This window comes from Mus caroli, chromosome 18 (assembly GCF_900094665.2).
Source record: "Mus caroli chromosome 18, CAROLI_EIJ_v1.1, whole genome shotgun sequence".
NCBI classification, from domain to species: Eukaryota; Metazoa; Chordata; class Mammalia; order Rodentia; family Muridae; genus Mus; species Mus caroli.
This window is the reverse complement of record NC_034587.1, coordinates 74,612,115-74,629,390: the sequence shown is the minus strand read 5'-3', so window position 1 is coordinate 74,629,390 and position 17,276 is coordinate 74,612,115. Positions and strand designations below refer to the sequence as shown.

Below are 17,276 nucleotides of genomic sequence, written 5' to 3'. Positions count from 1 at the left end.
AAAGGAAAGGAAAGGAAAGGAAAGGAAAGGAAAGGAAAGGAAAGGAAAGGAAAGGAAAGGAAAGGAAAGGAAAGGAAAGGAAAGGAAAGGAAAAAGGAAGAGAGAAAGAAATTAAAGGTTCAGTGGGCAAACACTGAGTAGAAAGTACGGCCCAGTTCCCTACACCGCTCTGTAAGGTCTGAATTCACTGACTCTTCCACTTAGCAAATATTTATCACATGTCTGTTGTATCCCTGAACTCAGCTAGACAGATGCATACATCAATGCACAAAGTAGGCAGAGACCCTGCTCTTGCAGGACTCTGACTCATATAAGGACATACATGTTATACCTCACTTAGTGAGGATGGGACACAGTCCACGTGGGTGGGATTTTCAGGGTTCATAGCAGGCAGGAATCAACCTCGGTGGTATCCATAGTGCGTCTGTGTAGATGCCTGTCCTTGAGCTATTAGGAAATGATGCAAGGGTAACTGGGATTCGGGAGGGAAAGAAAGTCACAGCCAAGAAGAGATTCTGTTAGGCAGGCCTGTCTTGATTGCAATTAGCAAAGCAAACTAAAAGGTGATTTATAGGCTCTGTGGGCGAGCTCCTTAAAGCTAAGGGGTAAACGCTGGTAACTAGAGATGGAGGGTTTGATACTACCCATCCCCTATATGTGGCCACTGTTAAAAATATGGTTTCAGTCCCTATGGCCTCATAACCTGACATCTGGCTTTCTTTGTCCAGTTCCATTTGAATCTATGAAAGTCACATGCTCAGCTGTTAGGCCATTGCAGTAACCAACAAGGTAAGTTCAGTGCTAGACTAGATTAGGGACTAGGGACTGTTACCTGGTCCCTTTCAGTTAGTGGGACCTAAATAGTAGAAGTCCACTACTAAGACTAAGACAGTTAAAAAAGCATTTCATCTAAAGGCCTATTGTATTGAGGGCTTCTTCCAAAATATAGAATATAAAGTTGCTATTACTGAGAGTGGGGCAGAAATGTTACTTCCGTCCCACCCACTCCTGCACATAAATTACAGAGTGATACTGTTGAGCAATAGGAGGCCTTCTGTGAAGACCTCCCAGAGGGAGAAGAAAGCGGTTCTTTGGAAGTGTGAGGGGTAGGATCTCTTATCACAAAACCAGGTGCCAGTGAGTCCCAGGACTTACTAGAACTGTGTCACTAGAGCCCCTGCTTGCCTTTGAAAACATCAAAACAGGGAGGGCTGCCGCCCCCTGCTGCCCCCCCCGCCCCCCCCCAACCACCACCTCCCACTCGCAGCAGGATGGGGGACTATCAAGGAGCAGTGCCTTCAGTTGGAGGCTCTTCATTAGCTGAGAAGGGCAGCCCTGCAGGAAACCAGCACTGAGGAACAAGAACAATTTGAAAGGATGCAGGAGGCATTAAGCTAGAATGGTTCTCCAGGGGGTGGCAGGGCTAAGTGGAAATGCAGGCAAAAGGAACCAACGGGGGAACAAGTGGGGCCATCATCCAGCAAAGAAAACGAATGCTTACCATCAGGGAAGAAGGCAATCTCTTTGCCAGGAAGGAGAAATCAAAGCAAAATGAAGAGAAATTTGAGCAAAAAAATAAAAAAATAAATAAAAAATAAATCAATCAATGCTTTAAAAACATGTATTCATGTTTCAGAGAGAAGTTCTGGAAACTCTGAGACGGGTCACAGTTTGCTTGATACAAGGAGTATCAGACCCGAAGAAGAGCTGGACGGGGGTATCTGACCTTGTCTGTGTCCGTGTCATGCTGTGTGGTCTTAGACTGTGGGCTGTATTTCCCCACTTGTAAAGTGACTTGAGAATCCCCACACTGCACGTAGCACAGTATCATGTAAGAACCTGTTGAGATGATCGAAGCGAAGAGACTTGAAAATATTAAGCAACAAGTACGTCTTTAATTAGGGTAGGTGAATAATTAGAAAATGACAGTTAGAAATTGGGTCACTGTAACGGAGTTAAGAAGGGGGCAGGGATGAGGGCTGTCTAAGGCTTCAGATTTAGGTGACGTGGTATTCTATTCAATGCCAAGGACCAAGGTGATCTACTCTGTGTATTTAAAAAAAAAAGTATGCATAGTGGCTAAGAAGCTACTACAATCTCAGTCCCTGGCAAGATCAAGGAAGATGCAGAAAAATGATGAGATAAAAATCTGAGAGCCTCCTGTTTGTCTAGTAAAACAAAACGTGTACAAAATAGTACAACTCCCACCATGAATGGAAAAAGAAATGCAGGTTGAGGGATCAATAATATCAGCAGAGCTTGGTGTAAGTCCTGAGCACAGATGGGCTTTCTCTTGTCTTACATCTAGAGGTGGATAGGGGAAGGGGGAGAAGGAGAGGACGCTCATTAAGGTAGAGGTCAGAAAAAACATAGAGACAGCCTGTGTGCATGGTGGGCTTGGACGGATGATCAGTGTGGGTGAAATATTATAAGACAGAAATAACGATCACTTTTAGAAATATCCAGGCTGCAGAAATCCTTAATATTAAATGAAGGAATTGATTGCAAAGAAAAGGAAAGCTTTTGGGGGGACCCTGAAATAAAGGGGATGGCCGGGACGACAGGTACATAGATGGAGGAGGGATGGCCTCTTGAATAAGCAGGGAGGATGAGGCCATATGGTATAGGAAGGAAACTCAGGTGGCTGCAGAGGAGATAAATAATAATGGGGTTTATAGATAAGTGTATAGATAGTAAGCTAAATATTTTTTTAGTTCTAATTCTGCCATGGATTTATCTTTATTGGGGTAGTGGATAAATGCATACATCTAATAGGAAACTTTATATCTTCCATTTGGTATGTCAATTCTAATGTATATATGTCCATTGAATAATATAGTCCTCGAGTCAGGTTAATTCTAGTATATGATATTTGTATCTATTTCCAATGTTTTTTTTTTTTTACAATAAAGTAGAAGGAGAATGGAGGGTGAGCAAAGGGGGCAAAAGGGCAAAAGTGTTTGTTATGCAGCCCTGACAACCTAAGTTCCATCCTTGGAACCCATATGAAGGTAGAAAGGAAAGGCCAACTCCATGGAGCTGCCTCTGACTTCACACATGTACTGTGGAATTCAAGCTTTCACATACATCGCATACACACAGACTGAGGTTTTTTTGTTTTGTTTTGTTTTGTTTTGTTTTGTTTTGTTTTGTTTTGTTTTGTTTTGTTTTGTTTTGTTTTGTTTTGTTTTGTTTTGTTTTAAGAAAGAACAATAGAGAACTGCTGGCAAGCCATGGTACCTACTTGCCTACAGGGACTCAGTTGACACCATCCTAAACAACTATAGTCCCAAAGCTGTGTATACTATTTGTGTCCCGTCCCTGCTGTGTTTAGAGACAGAGAAGGCTTCTGAGGGAAGACTGTAATGGAACCTCAAAGGTTATGTTTACCTACAACCAAAGGGAATAAAAAAAAAATTCAGAGAAAGAAAGTATCATGGGCCCAAGGTATGCAAAGCAGAGCTCCTGGTCTGAAGGGTGTCTCTAAGGTCATACAGACAGAGAAACAGCTGGAAAGCAGGGCTGGCCCAGATGATGTAGATATGTGGACTTACACTGTGGGTACTTGGACCGAGAGAATGAAGAGGGAAGGAAAGATTATCAGATTTTCTTATAGCTGTTTGTACTAATACAGAGACTTGAAAACTAGAGATAGTCTTCTAGCAAAGTCCAAAAACATTTTTTTAAGATTTATTTATTTTATGTATGTGAGTACACTGTTGCTGTCTTCAGACACACCAGAAGAGGGCATGGGATTCCATGGCAGATAGTTGTGAGCCACCATGTGGTTGCTGGGAGTTGAACTCAGGACCTTTCAGTCAATGCTCTTAACCACTGAGTCATCTCTCTAGCACGCCCCCCCCAAACATCTTTTCGTTTCTTTCAGACTTCTAGTATTCACACATCTGTTCTTTGTGTTTGTGTGCACTGACCCTCAGCATAATAAACTTTCTAGTTATATTTTTTGGTGCACAAACATTGATAGTACTAAGAGAAGTGTCACTGTAGTTCACACCCTGAACTTAGCCACGTCTCCTGTGGCTACTGTCTACCTTCTCGATCCTCACACCTGAATTTTGTTAGCATTTTAAAAAGTGTTGCTGTCTTCATGGTTTCCTCTAACCACTCTTTCTACAGCTCCCTGCCTCAATTCAGCACCGAATTCATTAAGATCCCCTTCAAGTCTTTCCACTGTTTCTCCACATTCTACCCATGGCTGAAGTTTTGCCCCTAATGTTCTCAAAGCAAGGTTCAGGCAGGAGGATCTTCCTGCATCTGGGCGTTTGGGCTGCACTTGAACAACAGTTTGAACATAGATAATCTTTGTTCTTGTCTAGTTCTCAATGATGAGGCTTTGTACGCTTCATATGACGGTGTGGAGTTGTGACGAGGTATAACAGCAATAACAGACTTTCCACTCATGCCCAAGTTCCCTGAAATAACAATGCTGAGACTTCTCATATATGATGAATAAATGCCTAGGCCAATAGCTTGGACCTGTTCCCACACTAGCCCATAAGTTAACATCCTGTGTATTTTTATTCTATGAATGGCAGTTACCTAGTCCTCAGTTTCATGTGACTGTCTTCCTCTGTGTCTAGGGAGAATCTCTTCCTGTGCCTGTTTCTGTCCTGGAATTCCTCTCTTTGTGCCTTAACTTCCACTTCCCTATTTCCTGCCTAAGGCAATAGGTCAACAGCAGTTTTATTGACAGGTGAAGCTTCCACACAGTGCAGCAGAGGTTCTCACTACATGCCGGATCACACTGCCCATTTAGAGAGAATAGTTTAGCCTGGTTTGCTTCATTTCGAGTTGAATTTGGTCATCTGTGTGGCAGACACCTTTGCCTTTGCATTGGGGGCCCTGTGTATCTCTACCTCTTAACAAGGCCTAGGACTGCCCTTGTAGACTGGCCCCTCACATTAGATCAACTGTTCCCCCAACCCAAAGACTTTATTTTGATTTTGCCCTCTTTCACAAACTCTGGGCTCTGCCCACTTTGTTTGAGGTCTTTGGCAGCTCTTCCAGCACCTACAGGCTATAGTTACAAATGCATTGCTTTTGGCAGACCTTCCTCCGTAAAGGTGGGTCTGCATTTCTGGTTCGCATTTTCCTTGTTGTTTTGAAGTGAATTCAAAGGAACTGGACAGGGCTAGCTGAACACAGCTCTATTGAAAGTGGATGTTCCTTCTACACAGCTGTGCATTCTCTAACTGTCCACCCCTGCATCTCCAGCACCTAAGGCTGTACTGGGGAAAGAGGTGATGGCCTGGAAATATTTGTTAAACAAAATGAAGACATACAAAAGCAAAGAAACACTTATCAGATGTAAGAGCAGAGACAAGCCTGTATTGAAGGACTTTCTTTGAAAGACTTTAACAAGGAATGTTCCTGGTTCTTTATGGAATGGTTAAAACCTCCCAGGATCTTCTCATAGCTCAGACATCTCCACCTACTTTATCCATCTTTGTTGGCTCTTCTTAAAATCCTGCTCTCCCTGGGCTAAATAATTGTATCTGATACCCAAGAACCTCTAAGATCAGTGAGTTCTATGCGAACACTTTATGTGCTGGGTTTTGTGAAACCCTAATCTAATCTCTAGCCTCGGTTTTTATGCATATGTTTTTAATTTGTTTCCACTTGGCTTGCTTCTGAAATTGGCAAGGCTCCTTTACTCTTTAGTGTACATTTTTAGAAAATTAAAGACAAAAAACAGTCCCTTTGTACCCCAATTTCAGTAAATAATAGTGATAACATTCACATCACACACAGCAGTGTCCCAAAAGCCCACAGGTGGTCAGAACTGTGTCCAGATGCTGGCATTAAACAAGGCTTATTCAAGAAAGGGGAGAGTACAAAATATGAGAACTTATTTTATTCCTTGTGAATTATTTGGGGGTTTTAGATTCAGAGGTGGGAGGGTCGAGAGTAGCCTCCCCTAGAAAGGACGATCTTTAGTCAATAAAGCTACCAGAGTCCAGAATTCCCTCTGGTTTCCTTTTTCAAAAAGAAAGAGTCTTTGACTGGAGGAATCTGTGCCACCTCGATTCCCTGAGTGCTAGAAGTATATCTCTGACTACTGAAAGATAGATTTTGGCTTCTGTCTTCCGTTAGGTCCTGCTCAGAATATTCCAACATCAGATTCCACAGTGCACTGGTCCTTTTAGAAATCACCCATGGATGATTTCCATTCTTTCTTCCTTTGTCTTGAGTCACACAGAATCCCTCAAATCATTTCTACTAATGCACTGATCACCACTGAGCTGACTGCTAGTGACTCCCACACCTTCACGTGCCTGCCTTCAAGGAGTGTCCACACCTACCTGGGCATCCACATTAAGATGCACAGCATCTCAGAAGAGAAAAAGGCCAAGGAGATGCATGGCTTGTCTGTCTGTAGACACATGGTGATCGTCTCTCTTCATCTCTGCCCATTGCTGGAGTCCAGTCTCCTTTCTCCCAGATGTATATTATCCTCATATTTCATACCACCAAACAGCTTTCTCTTGCATACCTGAAAATCTGTGCCTACCCTCACCCAACCTCTACCCTAGGAACTTATCTGGATATTTCTCAGTCACCCTGATTTATTAGGGACAATCCCAGTTAATGTCTCGGTACTCACTTGTCCTAGAAATGAGGGGTTTTTTTAATGAAGAATTGTGTGATGTATTGAAAAGCTAATGCTTGAAATTTAAAATGCATCGCAAATAAGGATGGCTCTAATTAGAAGCAATGTCCTTATTTTCTTCCCTCCTTTGTTGAAAATACTAGCTCACCATGAAAATGAGTCAGGCAAAGACCGGAGTCCAAGTCCCCACACCGCCTGCAGCAAAGAGAGGGAAGAGAGGTAGTCAGACCAGTGCAATTGCTAACACGGTGGCTGGTTTGGCTCAGAGATGTTTTATGGAGCTTGAAGGAAGAATCTATTCCAGAGAGTAGGAGAAAGAGGCAGGCCTCCAAGCTCAGAAAGCAATGGTTTCAGAATAATGCAATCCCTGGGCCAAGGAAAATGACACTTACAACGTCTGGACATTCTGTGTGTCTCTCTCGCCTCCTTTTCTGTGGCTATAATGTGCCAGTGACCTCCCTCTGTTATTTCATTTATGGCAAGGACTTTGGGTCTTGCATCTGGTTGTAATGGTGATCTATGTATGCCATCTACAGTGGTCATGGCTAATGATCCTATTTTATTTCTTAATTAAGAATTTGAAAGTATCACAAATTACTGCAATTAACACACATTTTCTTCCTCATTTATTTACTTATTCTGATCCTAAAATTGCACTCTGAGCTTCAACCAACTGCAGGGGTTTGGAATCTGTTAAAATATATAGCATTCATTAAAATATGCATTTGTCCCGAACAATGAGTCACTGCAGTTCAGAAATGGTGGTGTTATCTATGTATAAGAAATGCTTCCAAAAGAATAGCCATTGAATTCATTCTATCCAGCTTGGTACCATAAAATCTGAATTTATTGACAACGTCTTAGGTAATTTAAATAGGCTGAATATTTTCAAAATAGCATGACATAGTATTTGCTTCCCATTCAGTGTTGTTGCCTCCCTTCCAAAGCTCCTGGAAACTGTGAGCATCACCCCACTGTCAGAGCATCAGTGTTCACTCAAGAAGAGTGGTTTTAGGCTGGCTGAACTCATCAGACTAGTTTTAAAACAATGCGATTTTGAATACTGCTTAACATCAAAATAACTAGTGATTTTCAAGAATCAAACTTAGTTTTTTCATTCTTAGTTTTGTTTTGTTTTGTTTTGAATTTAGGTTTCTAACTGATTTATATGGAGACACAGTCTAAAGGGGGTGGTTGAAAATAACCCCAAATTGTATTTTGAGCTATGCTACAATGCTATTCATTGCAGCCTTCTTTATAATAGGAAAAGAAGTAAAAGAGCCAAATGTGGGACAACAAAATATGGGGTGAACGGTCATACAGCTGAAATATTAGACATCTACTAAATACTCTGTGCACTGTATTATGCATGGCTGCAATATCCTAAAAAAAAAATAGCTTAAAACAAAAGTACTAGTTAGAAGTTCATCACTTTCCTATCTGCTCTGACATGAATCTCACACAAAATTGCAGTGCAGACTGGAACCATAGTTGCCTCCTTGCCGGATTAGGAAAGGATGTGCTTTGAAGTTTAGTAGAGAAGTTTTTGTCAGGATTCCTCCATTCATGGACTGTGGATCAGAGGTCTCCCTTGGTTGCTTGATATGTGAACACTTCTGTAGGACAGTTTGTGAAATGGCTCCATTACCACAAGCAAGCCAGAGAGCAAGAGAGGGTGAGCCACACAAGAGGCAGAGTCAGTTTCTGCCACTTCGTCTCAGTCTTGACATTTTTGCCCTGTCCTGTCTGTTTTGACTTGAACTTAAAGACTCTCCTCCACAGTAACCCCTGAAAGCCATCTGAGATGCTGTCTGCCAGTTAAGGTCTGTTTATTACTAAAAGTTATCTATAATATCAATCCAACTAGAAAAAATATTACTATAAAGCCATGTGTACAGTATGACCCCTGTTTTCAAACTAAAGACAGTATATCCATGTACATATGCATTAAAAAATCTAAATGTTCCATGAGTATTGTATGTGTAGATCCTGTTCTTCAATCCCTCTGTGTTCTCTCTAAATATGATTATCATTCATAATTTTCAAAGGTATCATTAAATAAAGAAAGCAATTTAGATGTCCCAATGTTTCTAACCTCTAGTATCTTTTCAGGGCTATTTCTTACCACTTGAAGTCATCTGAATAGAAGTTTTCAAGACCACCAAGACCAAGGAAACTGTGAGTGTGTCCTAGACTTTGTTGCTGAGATTATGGCATCTAAAAGAGCTGTTGTAAATAACAATAAGACAATGAAAAGTTAAAATGTTTTCACTCTCTGAGATCACTGGGGCTCCTTGGGCACTGAAGCGGACCTGAAAGAAGTGAGTCCTGTGAGAAGGCTTCCCCTTGAGTCCGGGTCTTTTCCACTCGACTTTCTTTCTTACAGATATGAGCTAGCATAATCATATCACTGTCTTTGCAAAACCCTAGAGGGAGAGTTTCTATTTATACGTCAAAAATAAATGAGAGCATCTGGCACTGCAGAACAAATTGAAAGCTTGAAAAATGAGAGGGATGAGTGGAGACAGAGGATAGAGGCGCTAACAATTCCCATCAGCTTCTGTGACTCATGTAGGAGTAGGACCTGAGTAGGGAGACTCCCGGCTCGGGTTTAGAAAGATATCTACGTCACTGTTAATGTTGTCTTAAGGTCACTGTTGAAAATTACTGTGTTGCCGTGCACAGATGTATTGACTGACTGATAACCACAGCAGCCACTCTATACCAACACAGAGAGAAAAGGTTGGCACGTAGGACAGGCAAGCAGGTATTGATGGAAAAGGAAGGTAGCATTCAGCAAGATGTCAGGATCTTAGGCCTGATATCAAGTACTAGTGGGTCTCTTTCCATGGGGAGCCACAGGACAATAGATGTTATAACAGATAACAATCAAGATACCAATGTCATGCAGTAGATAAGAATGCTACTCTAAGAAATTAGATCACAATAATTTTGAATAACCTGTATGGATAAACTGAGAGATATGTTTCTCTTTCATTGTTTTTTGTGCTGGAGAATCTCTTCCAAACCTGTCACCAGCAGTCTTCAAGGGACACGTACAGTTTGGATGCATTGAGTGACTTCATTGTACCTTTATGTTTTGATTTGACACAAAGACGTGCCAAAGAGTCTCTGACTTCTCATATGTTTTAGAAACTGCGAGTCTGAAATGAAATAAATAACTTGAAAGGTTGAAGATGGATTTAAGGGCAGTTTTGTTAGAGGGTGATAATAATTAGAGTAGGTCGTTACACTTTGTGGTTTTTAGAAATCTGTAATAAAAGAAAATCTTTTGATTTTAATTTTTAGTAACAAATATATCTATAACGGACATATTTTAGTATTTTAAGAAGATGGAAGGTAGGAAGGAAGAAAAAAAAAGATTTCAAAATCACACCCTGACAGATAAGCATAGAGAATGATCACCACTATCACTGTGCTATTGCCATTATTATTTTATGGTTAACACAGACCAGTTAAAGAAGTGGTAACAATAGTGCTTACCTCTACTGGAAGCTATAAGAGCCAAATGAAGCTCTATGTCACCTCCTTATAGTACTCTGCTTTTCTTGACAAAATTCAGGCTAGGAACACACTTAATGATACTACAAATGATGACTAAGGGCTGCCAAGGTGGGTCTGTGGGTACAGTCTCTTGTAAAAGCCAAGTAACCTGCGACTGATATGCCCAAATCCATGGTGGAAGGAAAGAACTGACTCCTAAATGTCCCCTTAACCTCTGACTTTTGACCTCCATACATGTACCATGGCATGTCCTTAAACACACACACACACACACATACACACACACACATTCATCATCATCATCATCATCATCTTAAGTAATGACTGACTTCATTTTCTCTACAGTCAGGACATGATAAGTTCAGTCTTGGTATCTATAGCTTTTAATGACTTAGTCTCAGAATTAAATTTTTAAGATTTAATTTAAGTCCATTAATAAGAAATAAAAAGACAAAAGCTGTTAGTCACTACACTTGGGATCAATGTCGACATTTAAGGAGCTTTACAGCCCGTGATCCAAAGTTTGTTTGTTTGTTTGGGTTTTTTTATTTTATTTTATAAATGAGAAAATGAAAGTGCAGGCATGTCCAAAGTCATAAAAAATAAATAAATAAATAAATAAACAGGTGTTAAGAAGAATTTTGAGGGCTGGAGAGTTAGCCAGAGGTTAAGAGCACTGACTGCTCTTCCAGAGGTCCTGAATTCAATTCTCAGCAACCACATAGTGCTCACAATCATCTGTTAATGAGATCTGATGCCCTTTCCTGGCCTGCAGACATACACAGGCAGAACATTGTATTCATAATAAATAAATAAATCTTTAAAAAAAGAAAAGATTCGTGAAGGACTACATTGGTTTTCTGTTACTAATGTAACAAGTTACCACAGACTCAGAGACTTAAAGCAACCCTTATGATGCTGCACTGTGGTTCAGAAGTCTGATACAGTTCTCACTGGCTAAAAACAAGATCCTTTCAAGACTGGGCTCCATTTTATAAACTCTGAGAACAATCAATTTAACGTTCCCTTTTCAGTTTTTAAGAGCTGCCTGTGCTCCTTGGCTTTTGACCTCGTTCTCCATCTCTGAATTAGATAATGTTCCATTTTTCTTGACCATTCTATAATCATATTTCCAACTACAACTGGAAGCAATCTTCTGCTTTTAAGCCCTCATGTGACTGGACTAGATCGAAGGTTTTAATCATTTTGGCTCTTAAGACATGATGTGCACAGGTTGATGGGGATTCAGACATGCACATCTTTGAGTGGAGGCAGGCACTAATTTGTCTATTTCAGGGCGAAGACAAAAAGCATGGTAAGTCGATAGTGTATTGGCTTAAAAAACCAGACATATTTGTAGACTCCTGTTGCAAGCTGGGGTCCTCTGGAATCAGTCTCTGAGATGGAAGCTTTTCTGTTAAAGATAAACTCTCATAACTAGCTTTGCAGGAGATGGGAATGTAAGGTGGCAAGAATGTGCCTAAGGAAGGGGGTGGGATTCAGATGTGTCACAAAGCCTCCACTCATCACATAACACTCTCTGAAGTGAGATGGTCGAGTGTGGCTGGATCTTTAAGCTGTTTTGCCCGATTGCTCTGACCACATCAAGCAGTCACAAGATGCGATCGGTCCTGTTTAAGGAAGGGTATACCAACCCATTCTCTTCTGAGAACAACTTACGAGTGCTAGGGCAATGTGTTCCTTATCCAAGCAGAAGGACCCAAGCAAGCTGCACCCATAAAACCCATTCCTAAGCTTCACATTCTCATGTGAAAAGAAAAAAAGAGTTGGCTGTGGTCTGTTTGGAATAAGACAGTGGGAGAGAAAGCACAGAGCGGTACTAGAAGTAAACTTAGAAATCAGTAGGGAAAGAACCCCTCATTTCATCTACTTTTTAAAGGTTAAACCAGACAGGATTTGGAAGAAGAGTAGAATTTTACTAATACTGCAGGAAAAGTCAAGCAAGAGTGGGCAAGGACAACACAGGAATAGAAGAAGATCAATGGTGTTGGCTCTTTTATTAAAAACACAGATGATGAATTATTGGACTGAGATCCAACGCTAAGTCAGAAAGCCAGGGCTCTGTCTAAACTACAACCGAGAAGTGGCTATTGGCACAGGCAGGGTAGGCAGTCGTGATGGGAACATAGGGACCCAACAACTTCTCAGTTGAGTTGAAAGCAAGGTCAGCCAGGAAAGGGGGTGGAGCGCTGATGAGAAATTCTGTTTCAATAGAACTAACTGCAAGAACTTAATTAGCAAGGAAAGGACATTCTGTATTATTAATAGATTAAGGAGCAGGCTATGGTGTTGTATCATCTGGCCCAGGAATGTCATTTGGCCCAAGTCCAAGGCCGATCCTGGCACAGGAGTGAGAGATGCAAGGGTCAGAAAGATGTAGGGCAGAACCATATGCTCACTCCAGGGGAGATACTCTCACATTATCTCAGGGCTGACCTCAGGGCTCATTTTGACTGAATCGAGTCTGCACTCAGCGAGGAGAGACAAAGACTGATTTGTTTCCACCCGTGCACCCACAGGGTTCTCACTCCCTCAGGTCAGTGCTGCATATCTGCATATGGGTAGCTCTGCTTGTCTTTCCAGACAAATTTCATGGACCACTCACCCACCTCTACTTTTTCACACACCCAGACCTCAGAGTCAGGAAATGATACTTACCAAAGAGACTTCCAGAGGCCAGAGAGATGGCTCTGAGAATAAAGGTGCTTGCCATTCAACCATGATGACCTATGTTCAGAATCCACACAAAGCCAGATGCATGTCTGTAATCCCAGTGGCCCTGTGGACAGGAGAGCCACCTGGAAGTTCACAGACCAGCTAGCCAGCAGTACACTGTGAAGTGGAAGAAACAACAGAGACCTTGACTTAAAAAAGAGTAGAAAGTGAGACCATCTCATACTACATAACACATACACACATACACACACACACACACACACACACACACACACACACATACACACACCATATATACACCATACACATAACAAAACAGAAAAAGAAAGAAAATAATGAACTTCCAGTCAGATGCTACAACTATCTGTGTGCCTGGTTCAGGAGTCAGAAATAGGAGGATTCTTAGTTCAAGGTCAGCCTGATTTACATAGTGAAATCCTATCTTAATAACAACTGTCATCATCATCATCATCACTATCACCATCACCATCATCATCATCATTCATTCAAAGAGAGAGTTCCTATGTCTTCTAAGACAGTTTGTAGTTATTACAGTGGGCCAGTGATGCTTGCTAGGAAAATGAGTTTGTTTCTACTGCATGCTTTAATCCAAGTGACACAGGTAACGCAGGGCATTTCACACATGCAAATGTCAGTAAAACCACTCATGGTACCTGTGATTCCTATAGAGCCTCCCATCTTACCAAGTACCTCTACTTACATTTTCTTTGGAATTCCATGGCACAGAGGGATGGGATAGGTGTCATGTCTTTTGTTCAGGTGAAGAAATTAAGACTCTCAGAGTATGACGGCCTGATGCCCCCAAGTGAGAGTCTGACCCAGCACCAAGATCCTGTACACTTGCTGCCTCTAGCCTGTTAATAAGTTAAAGCCCACAGAGACAAGAGCCTTGCATAGCAGGGCTGGAAGTTTGGGAGAAAGGAGCATCAGGAAAAGTAGAGAAGGCGGAGGAGGAAATGGTCTGAGCTGTGTGTTCGTTGTGCTGAGGTTACGGTGGTTTGCCCTTTCTAGGTTTGACTTTCACAAGAGCACTCTCACACCTTTATCTCACCTGCTCAGTTCAGCAACGGTGCCAGGCATGTATAGTTAAGAAAATAAAGCCCAAAGTCGTCATGTGGTTCAGCCAAGACTAGATAGGTATTTGATAACAGTCAGGGCTGGGATCTAGACTTTGTGGGAGGTTGCCGTTGGCATGGATGGACAGTAGAGAGTTCTGCAGACTGGCAGGGAGTAGCAGTTTACTAAAAGAGTAAGCAGCACACATATGAAAGATAATAGGGTTAATAACAGTGAAAGATGCTTTGATATGGCATACAAGGAAGCGGGACTCAGGTCCCAGGCATTAAAATAGATGACCTAAAAGTATGATAGAGGTAGAGGATACAGAAGCCACTGGAAAGGACCAGAAGGTCCTAGAAGAAAATGCTGCATGCATGTTTGGAAATTTGGCACACAGTGGTGATTATAAATAAGCAGTAATGGTATGAGATATTTGATCCCCAGTGCCCCCCCCAAAGCTTATTTTAATGTTGGGAAGTTAACATTAGAACTCTCCAACATTGCAAACAAAAAAAAATGATAAATACTGCAAATAAATTTCAGAAAGATGAAAAGCTAGGATTGTTTTCAAGTTTCAAAATATTATAATAAAATCCAGGGAAGTATTTTTATGCCAGGTCATCAGGGAAGAATTTCTTAATATCCAAAACAAGCACAAAAGGAAAGGACAGGTCGGATGATGTCACAATTTAAGTTTGCTGTAGAGCCAGTGATGTCATGAGCAACAATAAAGGGCAGGTGATGGGTTTGGAGGAGCTGCCTGGGAAGGTGCCCTGCTTTGTCATCCATCAATGAAATGCCAGTTAAAGCAAAGCCGTGCCATTTTATACTTATCACATTATCATAATTTAAAAGTTTGATGATGTCAAGTTGTTGTCACCCTGATGAGACTTCAGATTGTATTTAATATCTCCTAGAAGTGAGGAGCAGCATGCCCAAACACAAACTAAGTTTATGCCACAATATCTACCTTAGATATTGTGATATGTAAAATAATGTTTATTGAGGCATCTCTGTAATACCAAAAGCTGAGACAACCTACATTTTCATTGACAGGACAATGGAGAATGTGTGGATGCCACTAAGTGAACATTCGTGAGATGTGTGGGGAAAAAATGGTCTTTAAAATTTTAAGCTGAGTTTTAAAATTAAAGTATATAGTGGTGGGGAGGGGCAGGCCACTGGTAGAGCCCTGGCCTAACATGCATAAGGCCCTAGATTTCGTCTCTATCACTGAAAAGGATAGATAGATAGATAGATAGATAGATAGATAGATAGATAGATAGATAGATAGATAGACAGGCAGATGATTGATAGATGATTGATAGGTGATAGATAAATAGACAGACAGATAGATGATTGATAGGTAGATGATAGACAGATAGATAGACAGACAGATTGATAGATAATTGATAGATGATAGATGATAATAGTTATGTAGATACATAAACACATAGTCATTTTAATGTAACATTTACACTTATATGTAAAACATAAAACAGTATCACTGCATGTATTTCAGACATGCATAATGAAAACATAAAAGCAAAGAATAATGCAAACAAATTCTAGGGAATGTTTTTCAGAAATAAGGTAAAATAGACTCACGGAGAACAAGAAAAGAATTCAATTATTTGGGTAGTGTTTTATTTGTTTAATTAAAAATAAAACAAATTCACCATAGCCTGTTTAATATAGGAAATGATTCAAAAAAAGACAAAGGAAAAGAGAAGCTAGGGACCACCAGGCTCTTTCCCCTAGGAGAAACGAGGTGGCAGGAAGGAGCAAGAACATGCCAGGCAATAGGACAGACGGCTTGGGAAAATATTTAAGGCCTTGGATTTCCAGAGACTTAAATGCAAAATGCATTCATTGGAAAACACACTTTGAGTTTTGCTCTTTTCCTGAACTGGCGATAAGCTATGTGGTGATGTCCTCCAGTGCTAGGAACATACAGTTGGCACGACTCTAACCATTAGAAACAACCACAACTGAGCTACAAGGTTCAGTAAGCTACATGTGTTTACTACATCTTCCAGCTTGCAATACTCTCAGCTTATCACAATGCAACCCCGTCCTTCCTGAAGCTGAAGGAGCCAAAAAAAAAATGATCTCAACTAAAATCGTGGATCAATATCCCTAGAGATACGGTGTGCTGGGAAAGGGGGACCAGCAGGATGTCTATATGAGTTTTCATTCCATCTAGGGTACTGAGTTATGACTTGACCTGGTTGCACTCCCCAGTGTGTGGACTGGAAATGATAATGACAACCATACTACCTCATACAGCTACAGCTAGCACCAAATGAAGTAATAAATGTGGAAGGACTCTGCAGCTCAGCAAGACAGGGGGAGCCGCTATCTCTCATCCTCTTCCTTGTCCCTTTCCAAGTCCATTAACTGAGCACCATGCAACCAGCAGAGCTAAGGCTGTACTCACAAGAGTCCCACCGCGCCCAGTGATGGAGTTTTCCTACCAAATAACTCTACAGTGCAATTAGACTCCAGTGAGTTAATCATGGATAATGTAATTATAAGAAGAAGCAAATAAATTGATACCACTTGGCTACTTATGTTTTTAAGAGGAGGCAGGGAGAGAAAGAATACAGCGTGTGAGAAAGATTATCCTCTATGGAAGCAACCACCGCCACCCCAGCCACTTGGCCTATATTCAGACTCACCCCAAGGAGTACTCGGCTGCCTCTGATGTGCTGGGTAGCTCTAAAATGCTCTATAGCCTGAAGTCCCAGCTTTGCCCCAGTACAGGAGTGGCCCTGGTCTCTAGCAGATGTGTCCATTTTACCAGTGTCCTGAAGCAGAACATAGAGACTAGAATTATTATGTCCCTCCCCCCCACACACATCTCATTCATGCTGGCATTCTCTATGTGTGTGCAGGTTTCTGTGTCCATGTGTATGTGTGTGTGTGAGCATGTGTGTGAAGGATAGAAGTCAGTCTGGCATATCATTCCTTGGGAACCATCTACTTTGCTTTCTAAGGCAAGGTCTCTCACTGACCTGGAGCTTGCTGAATAGTCTAGGTTGTGTTGTAAGGCCAATGGACCCCAGTGACACTCCGCACGATGATTCTGAGCACACATCTCCACACCCAGCTTTTCAGGTGGGTGCTTGACAACAAACATGTGTGCATGCTTGGAAGGTACACACTTATCCAATCAAGAGGTCTCTCTAGCCCCACTGAGCATTCTCTGTTCCCAGACACTTCCATTCCCAGCTGAGACTGAGTAATAGAGATGTAGGAGAGAACCAAAGGAGAAAGAGAGGAGGAGTGAGGAGAGGAGGGGAGAGAGGAGGAGGGGAAGGTAGGGGAGGGGAGGGAAGGG

At 41.5% G+C, this 17,276-nt stretch overlaps 1 protein-coding gene across 1 annotated transcript in view; it reads left to right on the top strand.

Annotated features, from left to right (window-relative positions):
- Slc14a2 (solute carrier family 14 member 2) overlaps nt 1-17,276 on the top strand; it is a 443,733-nt gene that overhangs the window by 254,891 nt on the left and 171,566 nt on the right. Inside the window, exon 3 of the mRNA XM_021150469.1 lies at nt 8,744-8,809. The gene's annotated coding sequence lies outside the window, so the exon portion shown is untranslated. The remainder of the gene's footprint in view (nt 1-8,743; nt 8,810-17,276) is intronic.